This window comes from Anser brachyrhynchus (genome assembly GCF_964034855.1).
Source record: "Anser brachyrhynchus genome assembly, chromosome: 3".
Classification (NCBI taxonomy): Eukaryota; Metazoa; Chordata; class Aves; order Anseriformes; family Anatidae; genus Anser; species Anser brachyrhynchus.
This window is the reverse complement of record NC_137696.1, coordinates 58,869,290-58,889,774: the sequence shown is the minus strand read 5'-3', so window position 1 is coordinate 58,889,774 and position 20,485 is coordinate 58,869,290. Positions and strand designations below refer to the sequence as shown.

General features: G+C 36.7%; 1 long non-coding RNA gene across 1 annotated transcript; it reads left to right on the top strand.

Moving 5' to 3' along the window:
• The first annotated feature begins 1,897 nt into the window (after positions 1 to 1,897).
• Positions 1,898 to 10,278, top strand: LOC308192962. The gene is made up of 2 exons (XR_013949258.1): positions 1,898 to 1,992; positions 9,378 to 10,278. It is a non-coding gene; the product is annotated as an uncharacterized lncRNA (long non-coding RNA).
• The last annotated feature ends 10,207 nt before the right edge of the window (positions 10,279 to 20,485 follow it).

The window sequence follows — 20,485 nt, the reverse complement described above, 5'->3', positions numbered from 1 at the left end:
CCTGGGCACTTGTGAACAAAGGTGTGTTGTTATTTCTAGGACTCACATGACAGCAGTCTTAGGCATGTGTATTTCCCAGGTGAATATGAGCGCTATCTTTTTCCACCCTCCATCAGAAAGACTACACTATCAGGCACAGTGAACTTGTGTTTCATGGCTAACATGGGAAGGGTGGGAGAATATGGGAAAAGCTTCACTCCAATTGTACCTGTCAACTTTCTCGCCACCTGCAAGATGGAAAATGTGCTGTATAAGTTAGTCTTAGCTACAAGAAGAGTTGAATGCAAATCATTTGGAGTACTACATCTACCCCATTACTCTTAAATTCTGCTTTGAGATAAACAAGATGCATGAGAAATTTTGATTTTTTTCCTTTTCTTTTTATTTCTAGTATCAACATCTGTTAATTTTCTGAAATATTATTTTAAGGCAAAATTATTGGTGCTTCTATTAATTTTATATAATTTTTATTTTATACAAAATAAATAAATAAATAAGAAATGGTAAATGTAAGGCTCCTGCCAACAGATATAGCTTATCTGCAGAGTAAGATTCCTTCTAATGAATCTCAGAACCAATTATAGAATGTAATTGTATGTGCAGATGAAGAAATCAAGTACCTAGTATGTAAAAAGGGAATGAAAAGTGCTGTGCCCTGCAATCAAGCACTACCAGAGCTTAATCTGTGTAAACTGCTCTTTTATAACAAGTTATCATAAAAAAGCAATTAGCATAATTTCTCATTCTTTGGAAAATGGAAAGACTTGTGAGGCATTTACTGTGAGCCCAGTCAAAGAGCTGCACTGTAATGACTCGGTGTGTGAAATAAGGGTCTTTATGTTAAATATGTCAAATTAAATTTTGAATGGAAACTGGCTATAATCCACGTATGATACTCCTAAATTTAGTGTTGTAGCAAATAAGTAGGTAGACTTGCCACACATTTTAGGGTACTAAAGAAAGCGATTTCCAGCAGATTTGATGTAAAAACAAATTAATTCACTCCCTTGTTTCCAGAGTACAAAAAAAAATCCTCTTTTTCCTCTGAGACATGCAATAAGAGCATATGAGATAAAAATTGCACTGACCACAAGAAGGAAAGTGCTTTTTGGATGAGTAGAGCATTACTGTTAGTAGTAGAGTATCCTATCTCAAACTAAGTAATGGGTAGTTTCCAAAATACAATATACCATTTCTGAGGAAGGATATTACATAACCCAATGGGGGGAAGGAACAGAAGGAAAAGTGATTCCCAAAACAGTGGCATATGGCAAATGATCCCTGGTACAGCTTTCTGGATTTCACTGTGTTATTTCTAACAATGGCTAGTCCTAAAATCCTAAGAGAACTGAAGGTCCACTCTGCAGGAAACATGAGATGGTCTTGTGAACTTCATCTCCTTCCTCAAACTCCAGAAGGTGTCTAAGTATCAGAGTGGGGCGGACCGGCCAGGACTTTGTCTGTGCAGTTCTTTTCACCTGCACAAAGGGGAGCCTAAGTTCTCCCAGAAGCAGAAACACTGATGCCGGTTAATTACTGTTTCTTGACACATTTGTCTGCCAAGTGAGATCAATAGATTATAATGAGCAAGCTTCATCCCTGAATGGATATGTAGCAAGAAACTTCTAACTGTACACCACCAAGCACTTGCAGACATTTAAAGGTTGACAAAATGGATAAGATAACACTGTAGGTCATCCAGCTTTCATAAATAAGCAGAATGCCCTTAAACAAAGATACCCCTTGCCCAGGGCAAAACCGTCAGTCAAGGTCTGATAGCTAGAAGCACAGCAATCTATCATTTGGTGAGAAGGCTTAGATCACTTGATGAAGGTGATTAGTAAATCATCTAAAGAGGTTATAAAAGAGCCTCCCCCTCCCTTAAGGAAACCTCTAGTCTAGAACAGCAAGAGGAGAGGAGAGTTGCTGTTGGAGATACTTCAGGTAGCCTTCATCTGGAGGCTAGGAAACAGGCAGGCATAATGGGCTCAGGTGTGTTTATCTTCTGTTTTGTTATTTACTCTTTCCTGTCTTTCCTAAGAATAACAGTTCTCAGAAGTTCTGTGCAAAACATATTTGTGTGGTGTGCTTTATCTCCTCTGTACCTCTGAGGAGGTGACTTGTGAATCCACAGTCCCTTGAGTCTCTTGCTGTACATACCACCTGTGCAAGTTTGGACACTTACTTGTGGTTTTAAGTTCAGACTACCCTACTAGTGGAAGACCGGGGGGGAGCGGAGGCAAGCAAAATCTGTGTTGTAAAAAGGTCTCTAGCCTTTGAAAACATTGCATCTTTTCATACATACTTCTATCTGCCATTTGCACACAGTCTGCCTCCCACTGGTGTCTTCTGTCTCAGTAGATGGGGAGGATCCAAAAGAATCTCTGGCTTGGGGGTTGGACTCATTTGACTTCATCAGGAGGCTGCATTTGCTATTTAATTGGAAAGAGTGTTTGGTTCTGGCTCCCCTTCTGACAGCCAACAGATTATGAACATAGGGCCCCTTTCAGCTGGAAGCTAGGAGCCATTTCCCTGAAATGAAGGCAGCTGCAGCAGTTTAAATCCTTATGTGGAAGCTGTATTATTTCAGCTAGGATTTCATTTAATATTAACAACACTGACAGCAAAAATAAAGTTCAGTTTAGATCACTAAAAGAGAAGCATTTGTACCTAGCCTTAAGTAAAAGACTGTATGGAAACCACACCAGTAACCCAGCAGCCATGGAAGAGAAAAGCCAAAAATACTGTAACAGCTGTCCTGTTGATCAGCTTGTACTTATTCAAAATTGTGCAGATCTGACATTCAGTACAAAAATAACCATTTCCCAGTCCATTCGCAATTACATGGGGGAATTTGGTAAACTTTGCAATGTGTGCTTGTAAATAAACCTCCTTACCCCTGGAGAGAAGCATTCCTAATAAGTAATTAATTGAAGGATTAAGTTCCAACTCTTAAAAAATAAAATAAAGTACAGTTTTGCAGGAGCTGATCGCTCTCCATATCCTGAGTTACTTTACATATTTGTCTCATTTGCTTAAGCAACGTCCGTTTTGGATCCAGATCACATTATTTATGTATTCTGGAATTGGTATTTATTCTAACCTTGTTATGCAATGGAAATTACCTATTTGACTGCCACACAAGGAAAGATAAGTTGCTTAGTGTCTCAGCTAAAAAATGCAAAAGTTGCAGGATCTCAGGACTGAAATATATTCTTGTTATAGACTTTATTACTATAGACTGTCTATAGATAAATAGACTTTTCATAAGCTTTTCTTTGCACAGGAGTATTTGTCAGTCACCATATGTCTTTCTTATTCTTTCTCCTTACTTGCTTTCTCCTTGCTTTCTCCTTGCTCATAGCTTTGCTTCTTGTATGCCAATCTTCCTTTGCAAAGCTATTTTAAAATCATTTTGAACACAATTGTTTTCTGTTACCTGTCAGGCTGTGGTGTGTATTGCTCTGCTTGCTGCTCTGTGTTTATTTTTCTTGAAGAGCCATGGCAGTGCATGGGAAAGGGGAAGGCAATACTACCCAGTATAGTGGTTTCCCTTTAATTTCTCTGGTCAGAATTTCCTCTTCATCATTACTGTCTTTCCTCCAAGGATCAGATTGTACAAGAACAGTATGGGCTGTGTGAAGAGGAAGGTATGAACTAGTACCCATTGACATCCAAGAGGCCATTGACCTCCAAGAAATGGACACGGATGCAGTGCAGCTAAAAGTAATGAACATGAAAAAACAAACATCATTGTTCTGGCTGGGGTAAAGTTAATTTTCTCTGTAGAGGCTCACTCAATGCTAGCTTGGATTTTGGATGAAAATAGTGGTGATAACACACCAATGTTTTAGTTGCTGCAGAGCAGTGCTCACACAGAGCCAAGGACTCTTCTGCTCCTGGTGTTGCCCCGCCAGTGAAGAGGCTGGGGGTGCATCTGAAGCTGGAGGGGGACACGGCCAGGACACCTGACCCAGGCTGACCAGGGAGATATACCACACCATGTGGTGTCATGCTCAGCAATAAAAACAGGGGTAAAGAAGGAGGAAAGGGAGATGCTTGGAGTGATGGTGTTTGTCTTTCCAAGAAACCATTATGAATGATGAGCCCTGATTTCCTGGGAGTGGCCGAACATGTGCCTGTGGATGATCTAAAGTTGTAAGGATTCAGCTTTTTTTTTTTAATGTTTATTTTCTATATATTTTTAATTTATTATTATTATTTTAAATGTAGGAATTCTGACTTAACCAATATATTTTTGCAGGAGGCTGTAAATTTGGCAGCAGAATTGACAGCTGATTAGTACAAGTGAGGGGCAGATCTCACTGAAGTCAATAGAAGCTATAACATACAGCATATCGTTTTTTCTTCAGAAATGACTGTAAGAACCTTACTGCTGTATCCAAGTATTCAGGCTTCACTTGATCTTTTTTTGTTTTATCAGGTTAAGTCTTTTCCCAGCTCAGCTGAAGTTCAAAAATATTGAGTTGCTCCTTGTGTAACAGTCAAGGACTTTTGAAAGATAGCTTTAACTTTTAACTCCAGTAACTCTACGACAATGATCAGCTTTTTAAAAGTCTACATGTGCATTTTTGTGTGAGTAACAATGCAGAAAATCTTTCTATTGTTTTTAATTCCGTCACAATCTGATTATCTGGAAAATAATAATAATTAAAAAAAAAGGCAAAAAGAAAGCAGCCCTCAATTCTGTTAAGTGATTAAAATAATTTGGATAAAAAAGGATAAATAATGGATTCAGAGTACCTTTTGATCAGTGCTTAGTAGGGTTGTCCTAACATCAGTAATATTAATCAAATCTGATGTTACAATTTGTGCTCAGTGAAAGTACAATATATGTAACAAAATTGTACACAACAAAAATAAATGTCAGATATTCCACTTTCCCTGTAGTCTTAACAAGTAGGCAGGCTCTACATACAGAGCCCACCTAAAACAGGTTCCAGGATGTATACACAATTCTTAGCTGTGTATCTGGAAGACTGTCTTTTTTTCTTGCAAAGGGTTTCGAAGACAGATGTGTGAGTGTATTGCAAGGGAGAATGGACATATAGAATGAGACAATATGGTTAAATAACAGTAAAGATTATTATGCAATCGGATGGCCTGCTCTCTTTATTGGTATGATTAATCTGTTTTGTGGAAAGTCACTTTGCTGACCTATCTTTCTTAATCTTTCCAGACTAAATTATGTTAGCAGTATTACCTCTGCTTATCAAAAGCATTATTCAAAACTGACTTTATTTTTGCTCTACAAAACTCCTTCTGTCTTACCTTGAGTTGCCTCTTCATCTTATTTTTGGCTTTGAGATATTTCTTGTTCTGCATTTTTCATTTATCCATAAAGTTAATTTTCATTTGTTTGTTGCTGTAACTGGATCTTTTCTGTGCTATTTCTTCAGCATTTCTTCCACTCACTTCACCTTTTCTATTATATGATTATTTTAGTGGCCAGTTCTTGAATTAAAAAGAATTAAAAATTAGCACATGGACGATGCATCTGCTTTTATTGAATGTGCATGGAAGAATTCCCTTGAGTGTGCTCCTGAAGTCTTCATATATATCCATCTGCATGGGATACAGAGTATGGCTAAATGTCCAAAGGCAATCTTCCTTTAAGGAAATGTTTTGTTTTGTTTTGTTTTAATACCTGTTTCCTACAGAGTGCCTCTCCCAGGAGGCAGAAGATCAGTTTTAAAATGTCTTTCTCTAAAAAAGTCAAAATCTTTTTCTCTTGCATTCAAAAGAGCAGCCTATCTGCTGGCATGGAGGAGGACAGAATCTGCTTTTCCTTTTAAAGCTCTTCTGAGGGCATGATGTTGTAGCGGACAAAAGGAACAAAGTAAAGGAAGACTGTCTGAATCACATGCTCATCTGGGAGAGGAGATTTCTGAGTGCTAGTCCCTGTTCTTACTAAAATTTCTGTATTTTTATACAGTTACCTAGAAGGTAAATTTCATTTCCCTGTCTTGAGGATTTAAAAGTCTTGGCTTTTGCTGATGTTTTGCTTCTTGCTGCTATCGCTAACTACCTAAGGGTCTTGAATTGTTCTCCATTGTATCATCCAAAGGAAGAAAATGCAAGTACATGAAACAGGTCAGCGAGTGCCTTTGGCACAGGGCTTGCAATAACCCAGCAGGTAGACTAACCAGGAGACCTGCAGGATTATGCTCCTGCACAACAAAGGCAGAAGGCAGATTTGAGCAATGATGGTTAGCCTGAGGCTTGCATGTACTTCACAGGACATCTTTGGCTACAGACCTCTGTGTGCAGACTGAAGAGCTGTGAGACCATGGGGTATATTTCTTCTTTCCAATTTTTATTTTTTTGTGGAAATCAGGGTGCAGGAGGGAGAACTGTAATGTAGTGGGGTAAGAGTGCAGCCAGGGCATGCACCCAGGCCCTGAAGCTGGGAGGCACTCAATTGTCATAGCAGGAAATGAAGGAGGCAGTCAGAGGGCTCTAGCTGTGACATGCTGCATTCAATTTAAAAATCCTAATTTGTAGCAGAACGTAAAACCCAGAACATTTTAGTACTCAACTTATCTGATAACAGTTATCTGAAGTGACTGCTTGTTCTGGTCTGATCTGACCCACAGGCCCCATCTATATTTTCATGTAGGTGTTCAAAGCTGCTGTTTTGCGCCTGTGATGATGTTATACTCCCTGCCTGTTCCACATTTCCCTTTTATAGGCTGTACTGCAGATAAGCATGCAGTTGAACACTCAGTGGAAGCCCTCTCTTCTGCAGCTTTCAATATGCTTGTGTCACAGTCAGTCGAGCAGCTGAAGTTTGACAGTGTTGGCAGAAATTTTCCTTCCTATTACAGCAGGGCAGTGGCAAGTTCAAAAGCTGAGCCTGAGGCTCTGTTGACTAAAAGGCCTTGTTTATCACACAGCTGATCACTTTTCTGAAGCACTGTCTGGCGTACAGTTCTTTGGCAAATTCTGTCACTTCCTATGTCTCTGAGTGCTGTTGTTGGAAACAAAGGCTTACGAATATTTCCAGAAGTCAACAGCAGTTAACCATCCATAAACCTGTTTACCCTGTTAAAGGGGTCTATGCATGCTTCCAAGCCACATGCCCGTTTTCTCTGTGGATGTGCAAAATATTCCTCTGATGCTTCAATGCCATTTTAGCTTCTCTTCCCACTAAATAAATGTATACACCTACCAAAGCTTGTCTGCTCATTGTAAAGCTTGTGCTTTACTGTCATCCGTCACTTCCTATGAAAAGCAGAAACTTGAATAACTGCAGCTTAGTTAGTACCCTCAGCAGCCCAGAATGCTTGCTGCCTTTCACACCTCCTCGCTGTATTTTATTTGTCAAGATACAGATTTAAACTGCACATGGACATGCAGTTTTGGGAGAAGGAGGAGATGGTAAACAAAAGAAATCAAACTGAGCTGCAAAAGAAGTCTTTATGTTGCTAGCAGAAGTTTATTGGAATCAGGTGGGAGGCAGAGCATAACAGGTTTCTTTCCAAGATCCATTCATACTGAATTTATTTATTTTGAGCTGTAGAGAAAGAGCAATCTATCCTGTCCTTGAGTTGCAGCTGTAAGCACAAATATAAACGGCTAATTAAAACTCACTTCCAGGAAAACCTCACAGTTTTGGAAAGGAAGAAAAATGCCTCTTTGCAATTTTACCTTGTATAGGAACATAACTAAAATACTAACAAGCAAGCAATATATAAAAACACTTCATGTAATTGATCCAAAAATGTCTGGGTTCATGAGGGTGCTGAGACATCCGAAAGAAAGTCTGCTTCTGCAAACAAGATAAATCAAGGAAATACAAAAACAGAGCAATAAATCAAGATTTCTCACCAGGACCTCGAAGTGTCCAAAGGAGATAGATGTTCCTAATGTGGGATTTTGCACTAAGAAGAACAAGGAAAAATCAAGAGGTGCGAAGCAAGCAAGCAGTTGTCAGCAATACCAAAGAGAAGAAATGAAATGTATTTACAACTTAGCTACTTAGCTTTTGAGCCAAGTCAGAAAAGAGTTCCTGGCAATGGAACATCTTCTGTTTAACAAGAAACTATAACAAAGATGCACTGTCTAAATGCCAATAATTTAGATGGAATTTAAGGTGGCTGCTTTTGAGAGAAACTAGTTAACTCTTAGAAAACTTTAATAAGAATTGTAACAAGTCCTCTATCATTAGGAAAAAAAAAAAAGCTGGCTAATTATATTCAGCAACAGATTATATTTTAGATAATTTCTAGGAGTGATCATAATGTTCTTTTCCTAGATTTACATTTTTATTTTTTAGAGTCAGTTATCTGATACTTCCACATGCATACACAAGTGAACAGCTAAGCAAAAGTTTTCTTTATCTGACTCATACCTCTGCAGATTGTACTATTTTACTACCTTATAACTATTTCTTACTTATGAAATGAAGCTGTGAATAGTGTTTCACCTATTTTGAGGTATGTAATCTAGATCAATTGAGAAACCTGTCTTTTTAACGTTTCTTCCTTTTACTTAATAATATCTATAAATAACATTGGAACTGTGAATTTCATGTGGGTCTTATAAGGAGATATAAATCATAAGAAAATGTATGAAGGATGATATTTTCTGCAGATAAACTTTTTCAACATGAAATAAATTCACATATGCTTCTATTTTGAGTGTTGTATTTTAAATGAAATGATGAAGCTGGACAATCATGCACTGTATAACTTCCTGAAGGGAGGTTTGTGATGAGGAGGGGGTCGACCTCTTCTCCCAGATAACTAATGATAGGACTCAAGAAAATGGCCACAAGATGCACCTGGGGAGATTTACATTAGATATCAGAAAAAACTTGTTCTCTCAAAGAGTGGTCAGGCACTGGAATGGCCTGCCCAGGGAGGTGGTGGAGTCACCATCCCTTGTGATGTTCAAGAAGCACCTCGATGAGGTGCTATGAGATATAATTTAGTAGCTTAGTGGGTAGTATTGGTGATAGGAAGACAGTTGGACTAGATGATCTTGTAGGTCCTTTCCAACCTATGTGTTTCTATGATTCTATGATAAACAAGTTGAGGTTCCTATCTGACAGGTGATACAATGTGGATGGACTAATTTCCAATGAATACTTTTCATATTTATTTTTGAGATTCTAGACTTCAGTTAATATATATTTCTTTCTAAAGAGATTTCTGCAAGAAATCAAAAAAAAAAAAAGGAATGTGAAAACTAACTGAAATTTCCTATCATAGTTGCAGTGCAAGGGGAACTGCTTTTTTCTTTATCTACTAGTCAACTTAAGTTTCACTTCAAGTTGACGCTGGATGTGCACAGGGACTATGAAAGACACCTTTCCTTATTTTAGTATTAATCTTCTAACTTCTTGATTACAGATGGTGAAGACAAAGTTACATTTCTTGGAGGTTCATGGTGGAAGAACAGAAGGCAACAGACACAACCTGGAACATGGGAGATCCCAACTTGATTTTCCTTTTTCTTTACCATGACAGTAGGGTGATCCTTGGACATATTCAAATCTCAACTGTAGAGGAGTTTGAGCAACCTGCCTTCAAAAGACATTCCATGGGCAGGAGATTGGGTTAGATGAACTATGGAGGTTCCATTTCAACCTACTTATCTCTACAATTCCCAATAAAGTGTGAGAGACAATCTTTTACCTGAATCAAGTGGTGGAACTGCTTGCTTAAATATTCTTTAACATCTGAAAATGTAGTCTTTATTGATGTGTTAAAGCTTTCTTTTGGATGTAGCAAGTCATTAATTGCATCACAGTGTAACCTCCCAGTGTAACAGAGGAGTCGATGACAGCTCCCTGTGACAGTGAACAGTATTTAAAGTGTTTGTTTTTCTAGTTTGTCACTGTCATGAATCTGATGAAGTCTGTCTAGCTTTGCACTGTCATGCTGAAAGGAGTAAATAACAAGAATATGAGAAGAGGACAAGTGCTTGCTGGAGGCTGGGGAGGGTACAGGGCTTACAGTTTAGTTGATTCAAAAGCATTGCCTGAGGAGTTTTTCTTCCTTACAAGCATTCAGTCACTTTCTGAACCAATGTACAATTTTAACATACACCGTTTACTAGGATGAGATGCTCAGAGTTTACTGTAACTTGTGTGGAAAAAGTATTTCCTCATGTGGTTTGGACATGCTTTCTGAAATTTCACTTAATGGCCTCTAGTTTTGTTACTGCAAGAAGATAGGGAATCATTTATCTTTCCCTTGCATGTGTCGTTTTACAGATATCAATTTTATCTTTGCTGTCAGTAGAGGGAAATAGTAGTCCAGGTAAAGGTTTTCTAGTTTATTTTTTGTGCTTATGTATGTGAAGTCTTGGGAAAGATGGTGACAAAGCTGTGGAGTGGTATTGATGTCTATTCAGCAACTGAGAGGCTGATGAAAGTAGAAAAGTATCAATACTAGCACAACTGTATTTATTTTCTGAAACTTTGCAGAAACTTTTGCAGCTTTTCCCCAGCCCATGAGTCTTCCCACTCTCTCATTGAGAGAGTTCTTCTTTGTTGTTAATAAAATCTGTTATCTCTGAGGCATCACTGAATCCCATGTGCCAGTTTCACAGTAGTGGTCGTACACTATTGCACCACACAGACTTTTCTGTAAAAAAAAAAAAGTCATAATTAAGTAATCAGAGTGAGGATTCCATCTAGAGAAAGAATGGAAAATCAAATTAAAAAAAATAAATAAATAAAAAGAAGCTTTACTCTATGCTTACAAACAAGATTTCCATTTAAATACTTTTCTAGTGTCCTCATCAAAGTCCACATCTCCTTTACTCCTCCTTTGACATTCATTTCCTCTTCTCTGCTTTCTTTCTCCTTGAATGTGCTTTAGTTGCCATTCATGCAATGGATGATAACCATATATGGATTGAATCTTAAATCTCTTATCCCCCAGAACTTTTTCTGTTACTTGTTACAACAGAGCAATTTTTTCTAAACAGGGGTCTTTTGTAGCAGCCATATTTAGGGACTGGTACTTTGGTTTGGACTTTTCCTATCTCTGCATGATGAATGTGAGCAACTAGAACATAATGGTGAGCTTTGTAAACAAAGGATATGCCAAATCTATTGATCCATTGCAGCTTATACTGCAGTAAGTTAAATTTGAAACACTGAGACTTCTGAAATGAACAGGAGCTTTCTGACAATTTTTCTCCTTATAGCAAGACAAAATTAGTTCTATAACAGTAGAGTACATAAAAAATGTGTGCCTTTCTCTCTCTCTTTTTTTTTTTTTTTGGTTTGCATGCATGATTAAAAAGCACGTATTTTGGGAAATAATGGTGAATTTTGGAATTTTGGCCTCTTTATTTATTTTTTATTCAGCAAAAAAACTGTGATGCTCTGTAAGAGCAAAGGAAATACAATTATTATTGTTGGCCCAAGTTCAACTAGAAAGTACCACAGGACAAGACAGATGAGGGCAGCAGTAATGAGATACTTAGCTGTTTACTTCTAGGTCACTTACTTGAATCTGATCCAGGTCAATACTGCCTGAAATTTCTTGCAAATTGATAGCTGATCAGTGGTTAAACATCAAATGAGTTGGCATTACCCCTACTACATTATAATTTATTTATCATCTTTAATTTTTGAAACTAAAATGGCAGATATTGCAAAAATAAAAGCAACTGTTGGTATAACTTTTGCTGCTTATTGGATGGTCACCAATGTTTTATCAAAGAAGTCACTGTCTCAGCAAGCACTATCTGCAAAGCTTTACCCCGCAGCCAGGTCCTAACATCCCTGCAGAGTTGGGATTTTTTTTTAAGTGACTGGGTAAACAACTCCCAACCACAGGGAGTAGAATCAGTTGACAGGAAATTCCTTTTGGAAAGTGGATAGGTAAGATTCCTAGCAACTGCAAGTGTATTGTCAGGGGTATATTGTCAGGGTAGGTGGCATCTGGACCACCATTTCTTATCAACCTTCTTAGGCACACAAAATTTAGGAATTCAAAGCTTTGGATGCTGTTTCCATAATGTGAAGCCTAGTTATTCTCAGAGCCCTCACTCCAAACCTTGTTTTCAAGATTTCAAGGTATCTGTCTGCTCTGTCTGCTAGGAGTCTGTGCAGGGTTTTCATCAAACCCTATTTGCATTCATCAAAGGTTACCAGGCTGCTGTTGTTTCAGATAAAATGGTTTTGTTGGAAAATTTCTGACCAGCTGTTCTCACAGCAACCTGTTTCTACTGCTGTTTGCATGAGGCTCTAATTTCTCTGCAACTGAAGATCCCAGACGATGGATGAATACAAAGTAATGGGACTAATACGGTGTATGCTAATCTTTTTGGCTCAAATGCTTCAGTTTTTGATATATCACATCCTCTAGTCATCGTCTGTTAACAATCTCTTTTTGCTAGCTATTTAAATTGAATTCTTTCAGGCATAGATGTCTGCCTCATTTTTCATGTTCAGCACTTTAAAAAAAACTCTGTAAAATAATAATTGTCTTTACTGCTTCCATTCCATGGAAGTCTTGTGACCAAAATGAAAGGAGGTTCTGCTCTAACTTTGTGCTCCAGCACTGGTAGAGAGAAGTTCCCAGCCCACTGTGTTCTTTTCACCCATGCACATCCCATTTACTCAACTCTTAAGTATATTAAATGATCTTTATCTTGCATGACTAAAATACTTAAAATATGCAATCCAATCACTTTCAACAATAAAAGTGTATAAAAGATAGAAGGACAATAGAGGTAAGAAAATTCTTTGTAACAGTAAAGAATGTCTAACATGGAATTACTTGTTCCTAATCTTGTGAGAATATTTTCTTTAAGGTCATATTCAGGTGTGATTAAAATTTATAGAGGTCCTCAGAGTTATGGTTTACTTCCCACTGGGATAACAGTCAAGTTGACCTACTGATGTCTTTGTGATGGAGCATTTAGGTATTAAAAAAAAAAAAAAAAAAGAAGGGATCATCAGTTTAGAAATGTTCTGCTCAGGTAGTGTCGACAGAACAGTGCTGATCTCCTCTGGAGTATATCTAAAATAAAGGTCCAGACAGCAGCCCAAGCATGTTGATTTTTGTTATGTTTGTCAAACATTTGTTCCTTCATAGGGTGGGCTGCACAAGCAAGCTCAGGCTTTAGCTTTGTGCTTTTCAGTTCAAAGGTATTGGATAGAACTAAATCACCATTGATTCTCCAAAAGGAATTTAGGATGACTTAAATGTTGTTAGCACAAGGTTAACAGGGGGAATGGATATTCTGTGTTTGTGTGTGTGCATGTACACACATGGGAGGAATAAATTTTGTTCTCCAGTTTAACTTTATCCAAGATCAGAAAAGCTGTGAACTGTTTTATTTATTTAGTACAAACATGTCAGAAGTCTTATGAAAGAAGAGTATAATGCTTGGCAAATCTCTGCATTAAAAAAGTAGTTTGTAATTTGAAGAATGTGTAAGAACTTTAGAAGATGTGTACCCCAGATCCTGTGGATCAGCTGCTAGAGGAATGTGCCTGTAGTGGGGATCATCACTGGCCATGTGGGCTAATGCAACACTTTATCTTCCCCAAGACAGTGATGTGGGATCATTTGGTTCCAGAACGCTGGAGCCAAAACAATTTAGAAAACTTAAGGCAAACTTTTAAGAAAGTGATGGACAATGTTAAACATGATCCAACAGAAGGTTTTATAATTTTACGGCAGTAAAGCAAACAGAACAATTTACAATGTCCTGCAAACTCATTCTTTTCATAATTAAATGAATCAGGCTACAATGTGCAGGGGACATATTAGGGATAAATGTATCCTGGTGAGCACTCAATGCTGTGGAAGAGATCTGATCCAAACTTGGCTTTTCCAACTCACAATGAACTTTTTTTCTAGGAATTTTCATACTTTAAAATCCAGCAATTTGACACTGACTGAGAACAGAGCTGCTGCAGAGTTCTTTTTTTTTTTTTTTTTTTTTTTTTTTTTGTGTGTGTGTGTGCAAAACTTGTTATTAAAGAGAAACCAAAATTCTATATAGAGAATACTGGTTTACCTTCATCAGCAGAGTTAAGATGTGCCACCAGGCTATTTGTTTTTTTGTGCAAATGAAAGGAGAAAAGAGGGTGATGTGGTGAAGAGTTCATGGCATCTTTTCAGAATCCTAGTGTCATTTTCAGGATAAAAGCTAGCTTAGAAACAAGGGACTGGTCTTTTTTGCTCATAAAATCTCCTACAGTGCAGTGTGGTGGTGCTGCAGAGGTGGTGGTGAGGAGGGGGCAGTGCTACCCAACGTGCCCAGAAGAGCACCTGACAGGATTGTGGCATGTGGTCTGGGTCATTTGGCAGAGTTGCTTGTCTCTGTGTCTCTGTCTGACCTGAGCAGTATGTGTGGTGGTCAGTGACCTGTTATGGCACAGGTTAGTCTCCTGCGTAGTCTGTCCTGTCTTCACATAGCTGGTGCCCTGCATGCTAAGCTATATGTAAAGATGTTGAAGCTGATCAAAGATCAGAAATTCAGGTATCACCTCTGCTCTGGAGTGGCTTCCTTTACTTTGTTAAAAGACAGAGCATTAAGAATCAAATTACTGTAAAAACAATATAAAAAGTCAGAAGAGAGCAAACCAAGTATTGTTCACCTTCTATTTTTAACTAAATTTAAAATGTGCATTTTTTCTAAATTTACATGTCTGTCTTAAACCAATAACAGAATATTGCCCTGTAGTATGCCAGACTAATTCAAATGTACAGAAATTTAATCTCTTGTTCTCTTCCACCCCCTGTAGGTAATGCAGTGCACTGTTTTGAACTTGGTCTAAGCCCCAGCCTGCATGTACGTTTGAGCATTTATTGGAAACCCTAAATTCTCATCTTTTTTATTGATAAGTGCTCTGGTTAATAACCCTGTTGAAGTGGAGAACTTCACAACATAGCTGTGAAATACAGTCAATACAGTGAAATACAAGTCAATTCAGGAAAAATATAGATGTCTTGTGAAACAAAACTATCTTAATCTCCATTTGTCTCTTTAACAACTTTTGATAATTTACTGTTATATTATCTTTTGTTATTTTGCAGAAGAAGATATGTATATTTTTTAAAGAATTAAGAAGGGGAATTAGTAAATTGTGCAGAAATATCTTGGTGAACTCCGTGACAAAAGCTTCAAATTATCAGGCTTTAACTCCTTTAAATTAACTTACCATCTTTAAAAAAAAAAAAAAAAAGGGGGGGGGGTGGGAATCTGTTGAAAAACAGATCCTTGAGAGCAAAAGGAAAAGATGCCATAGTACAATAGGCACTACTCTTTGAATATGAGTTGTTGCATTTATCAAACAAGCAATGAAATGGAAAATAGGGAAGATGCAATTCTTAACATATTAGTGATGGGTGTAGTGTAAGTCATGAATACTTTCCTGTGAAAGAAATGCAGAAATTTAAAAAATATTCTTGAAAATTTATTAACTATGTGCAACTACTTTGTATCATTTCTGTTGCTGATGCACCTCTATTCTGAGACATTCACATTCAGAAAGACACAAGAGAAACTTAAAGCAGCCATGTTATTATCTTTTTTGGTGAGAAGCTGTCTCCTACTTTACAGCCAAATGCTGGAAAAAATAGCAGGGAGATGATGAATATAGGGGACTGCTGGTGGGATACACAGATGTTCAGGACACGGAGCAAACACCTGAGAGGTTGAAGGAGGTGAGAGGAAAAATGAGGATTTTCTGTGGGGGAAGGTGAGCAAGTTTTATTGTCTTTAATACAGTGAAATTTCACATCTTTTCCTAATGAAAAGAAAGATCAAAGCTCATTCTAGCAATGATTCAAAATACACTAAAAAAAAAAAAAAGTAATATTATAATCTCAAAGAGAGTGAACAGCTGTGCTCTTGGAATTATATAAAATGTTTGAAGTTATATTCAAATGGTGCTCTCTAGTCAAGTAATGACACTATTTTTATTAAACATAATGTCCATTGATAGATGCTATTTAATTTTCTGTTAAAAGTTTTATGGAGACATGATGAAGAGCCTAGACGTTCTTTTAAAGAGAGAAGAAAGAGCCCTGTAATAGGTGAAAAGACAATTATAACAATGTGCACATCACAGCTCTGAGAATTATTCATTATTATCTCTCTGACAAAATAGAAAGAGAAATCTTAAAATACTTACCCTGTTGCAGAAAAAAAAAAAAAAACCTTATTGAATAGCAACCCCAAAATATTTTGTTCTGCTTGATTTTTTTATCTAGTTTTAGACAAAAATATTCAGTATAGCACTAGCAACAGTGGAAAATGACCCGGTCGAGGGGAACACCTGGAAGAAGGCAGTGAGGCCAAGAGAGATCACAGTAAGACAGGTAGGGTGGTCAGTGGTGATTTATGGAGGTGGAGGAGGTATGGAGAAAATCAACAGGGCGAAGGGGGCTAAGAGTATGGAAAGAAAGAGTCATTGGGCTGTTCTCAGGTAAATTTTAACGAATTGGGTGCATGTTTTCCTCTCATCTCCACTTTTCCCTGATGGAATCTTACCTCCCTGGGTAGCTGCTTAACCTTACCCTGTATAAGAAGTCCAGCGTAGCTTTTTTGAACATCTGCTCACAAAAGTGCTGCCCCTCACCAAGGAGAAGACAATGGAACAGAGGGCTAGTGTGTATATATATTTAAATCTGAGTAATCACTGTCCAAAACCTACACTGACATTGAACAAAATGCCGATTTGCAATTCAGCTGCAGATCTTGAATTGGTTATTCCTGCTCTGAAAGGTTCTCAGTTTAGGGACAGATCAGTTTAATTTCTAGAGATAACATGCTAGCTCGTATTTCAGCTAGCAAAACAACCTATACCATTTTCAACCAGTTTAATGCATTGTCTTAATGCATTTCAAAAGCACCAGTGTTTATTTATTTTGTCTTGGAAAGCTAGAATGTTTTTTAATCTTTCCAGGTCAGTATTTCCCCTCCTCCCTTTCAAAGGAAGGAGGAAACCCCTGAATGGTTTCACTTTTATATGCATTTTTGTTCCTGTTGTTTATCTGCTGCTTATTAGTTTTAAAAATGAATATGATATTGTTTATATGAAGCTTTTATTCATGTTCTTCGTATACTTTACAGAAATTAATAAATAAATTACCGGTTACTGCCCTCTTAAATGGGAGGGAATAGCCACCTTTTATAGCCATAGAAAATGAGGACCTGTGAGATTAACTGTCCCTGGAGAAGTAAATAAGAGGCGAGAAGAGCACTTGTTTCCTGTTTTTCCGCTGTTGGGTTTTACGTATCAGCACTCTAGCTTGATTTAATCACTGTTTTCTTATTTTTGACATGCTAATGCTTTACATTGTCTATATTATTGAAAATTCAAACACTGTCTCAGGGATTGAGAAGAGGAAGGGCATGGATGGCTCTTCTGACTTTTGAGCTAGGATTTCGTTCCCTGAGATTATTAGAATTACAAGTCTTACTGTTTTCCATGCAGGATACAATGCCTACTACGATTACTTTTGGACAACAGGTAAACGGAAAAGTGTCTCTGCTATGGAGCTGGGGAAAGAGGAAGGTAAACTTGGTGAGCATTTGTTAAGGTCTGTGACAACAGGTGTAATAAACTATGTGAATAGAAGTCTGTTAATGGCTTATAAATTGCAACAAACTCAGTGTTATAGTCTTGAAACAACAGTGCCTGTCCCTAAAAATGTCCAGCATAAGGACAGAGTGAGGTTCCTGTAGTTAAACACAGCTCATCCATGAAGGAGGCAGAGATGATCAGGTGGATTTTGAGGAGAGACTTGAAATAACATTTAGGAAAAGAGTTTACCAGATACATTTTGGCAGATATTAGTAGATAAAGTAGCTCTGTAGAAAGTTTGAATTTTACCCTGAAGATTGAGATTTTCATTCAATCATACAGAATCCAAAAAAGTGCTTCCATAAACTACCAATAAATGAGATTGTAGAACTGAATTCAAATTAAAAACTTCATTCCATAAGCCACAAATATATAAGGTGAATCATCAAATACTTATGTCTAAGACTGCATTGTTTGATATATTGGGTAATCCTAAACATAATGAGTCCCTGATTTTCATGTGTACCTCAATTCTACTGCAATATGAGTAATAAAGCAAGGTAAACATGGTCATAATCTCCCAGATTATATTACTAGCGTCAGTAATTTAACATTCTTATTTGGCTCAATGCAAGAGTAAAAACAGTATGAAGGAGTGTTCTTTAAATTCATACAACTATATTTTAAAGATATTATAAAATCATAGAAAGAATCAAATTAACTGGGGATTGTGTCAAATGTAAGGCTTTGTTTTTATTCCTTACATCTATTGTAAAAGTCTGTGAATTTTATTTTATTTTTTTCTTTGTTTAAAAGCAGTTAGGGTGAGAAATTCATTTTAAGGTTGTTGTTTCCATTACTCATGAATAATTATTATTGGAATACTTAACGAGAGAATAATTATATTTTTAAGAGATAATTTATTGCATTGATTAAATTTTCTTATGGTTAATAAATAATTTTGTAACTTGAAGTTACATTTTAATTTATGTAGCTGAATTTATTCAGTAAACAATTTATCGTGGCAGTAAGTTAGCTGCTAATTAAAAAAAAAAAAGGAAATACTCTTCTGCAGCTTAGATTTTTATGGTTCTTTTTATTTATTGAAAAAATATTGATCATGAATAGAAAGAAATAATTTTCTTGCTGTCAGATATGAATTTTATATTATCACCAATAGTTTCATTTTCATAGTAATTTTCAGTAATTTACAATCTCTGAATGTCTTTCATCTTTGGGGAAAGGCTAATTCATAAATATTCATATTTAGATGAGTTAGACAGAGCCAAAATCCTCAAATGCTGTGCATGTACTCTCAAAAATGTTGTTTTTCAGATGCCTCAGAACAACAGCACCTAAAATCACTAAGAAAGAACAAAATCTTTGCTTTTTCAGAAGTATGAAGATAAGAATTAGACTTATTTAACAAGGAATGAATAAACTTTCAAAGTTTAAGAAATTAAGAAACAAGAAAATTAGGTTGGCAACTGAGGCCAAAATAAGTACTAGCAGTTGGATAAATGGGTTTCCAGAAGATTGTGGATCAGAGGTCCTACCCTATCAATCTTATCTCAAGGTTCTTGTGTCTGTATGAGTTATGTTTTTAAGTCAAGATTATTTTTTTTTAATGGGAATATCTTTTAGAAGGTTGTAGACCCATGTGCACTAATTCTACCATCTTTTGGGAGAAAAATAACACATTTGTATCCTTTGAAAAACCAAGTAATAACTTTCAGAAGTTTCTGAAGAACTTTTCATGTTACTTCAATTTACTTGTGTAAAGTTTCTAGTTGTCTAGTTGTAGCAGGATTTTTGTTGTGTATTTGTGCTGTAAGTGTAGAATGACATGCAAGTGTTATGTTCAGCAAATAGTAATCTGTGTGTGCATGAATGTTGAGGTTAACACATTAACCTAGTGACTGCACTTGAAAATTGGTCTGTACCTTACAGTATGATTGTTACTGTAAGTGATTTCTGATTTTGTTATCTTATATATAACAAAACAAATTGTAAGAATGTGAAGTCACAAGTAACATAAGTGAGATTCAAGATAAGAAAGAAAATGTTTGATAGCTGGAATTCAGAAGTAGTAATGTGTGGTGCTTTTTTATTTAGTTAGTTATTATTGATTTATTTATTTATTTTTGTCCATCTGGGTTGTTTGATCTAATTTTGAAGAATGGAGTCTTAAAACACAGGTACTGAAATTTATGTAGAGAAGTGAAAGCTCCCATACTACACAATACATACAGATGTCATATGTACAAGTGCAAATTAGGTAGAAGTACAAAAATAATATTATGGCTGTGCCTACAGAGTTACCTGATTTGCACTGAAATCACAATTATACTTCTGAACAATCAAGCTTTTGACCTTTCTTGGGTGACGTGTTGCTCTCTAACTTCCATTTTTATTCTTCTTTTTTGGCATTACGTTTTTTTTTTCCTTTTATTCTCTGTGAAAAAGCTTCCAGGAACAAAAGAAAATACATCATAATTTCTTCTTATGCTGTGTTAGGGTATTGATCCTTCCTGAAAGCCATCATGGAGAGCAATGCTGGGTGTGTTGTCTTTTATTACTTTCTTACTCCATCCTCATGTCCAATCTGTCCTAATTGAATTGCATCAGGCACTTCTGCAGTGATTATTTTACCAAACAACAGAGAAAATAATTACAGGTTTTCTTGCAAAATTTACTGTGTAAGGAAATTACTGCTACAGTCTAGCCTGGAGCTAGATGAATCAACATAATAAGCTTTATTCACTGCTCTCTTCAGAAATCTCCCTTAGTTTGGCTGTCAACAGTTTTTAATCTGAGTATATGTCATGAACTCTTCATCATGTAAACTGGATATAGATGCCATATGGATATGGCAAAAAGAGTGCCTGGGTTACAACCAGAAATTCAGTTCCATCCTGAAAAATAAAAATAAAGACAGAAGGAAGAAAATTT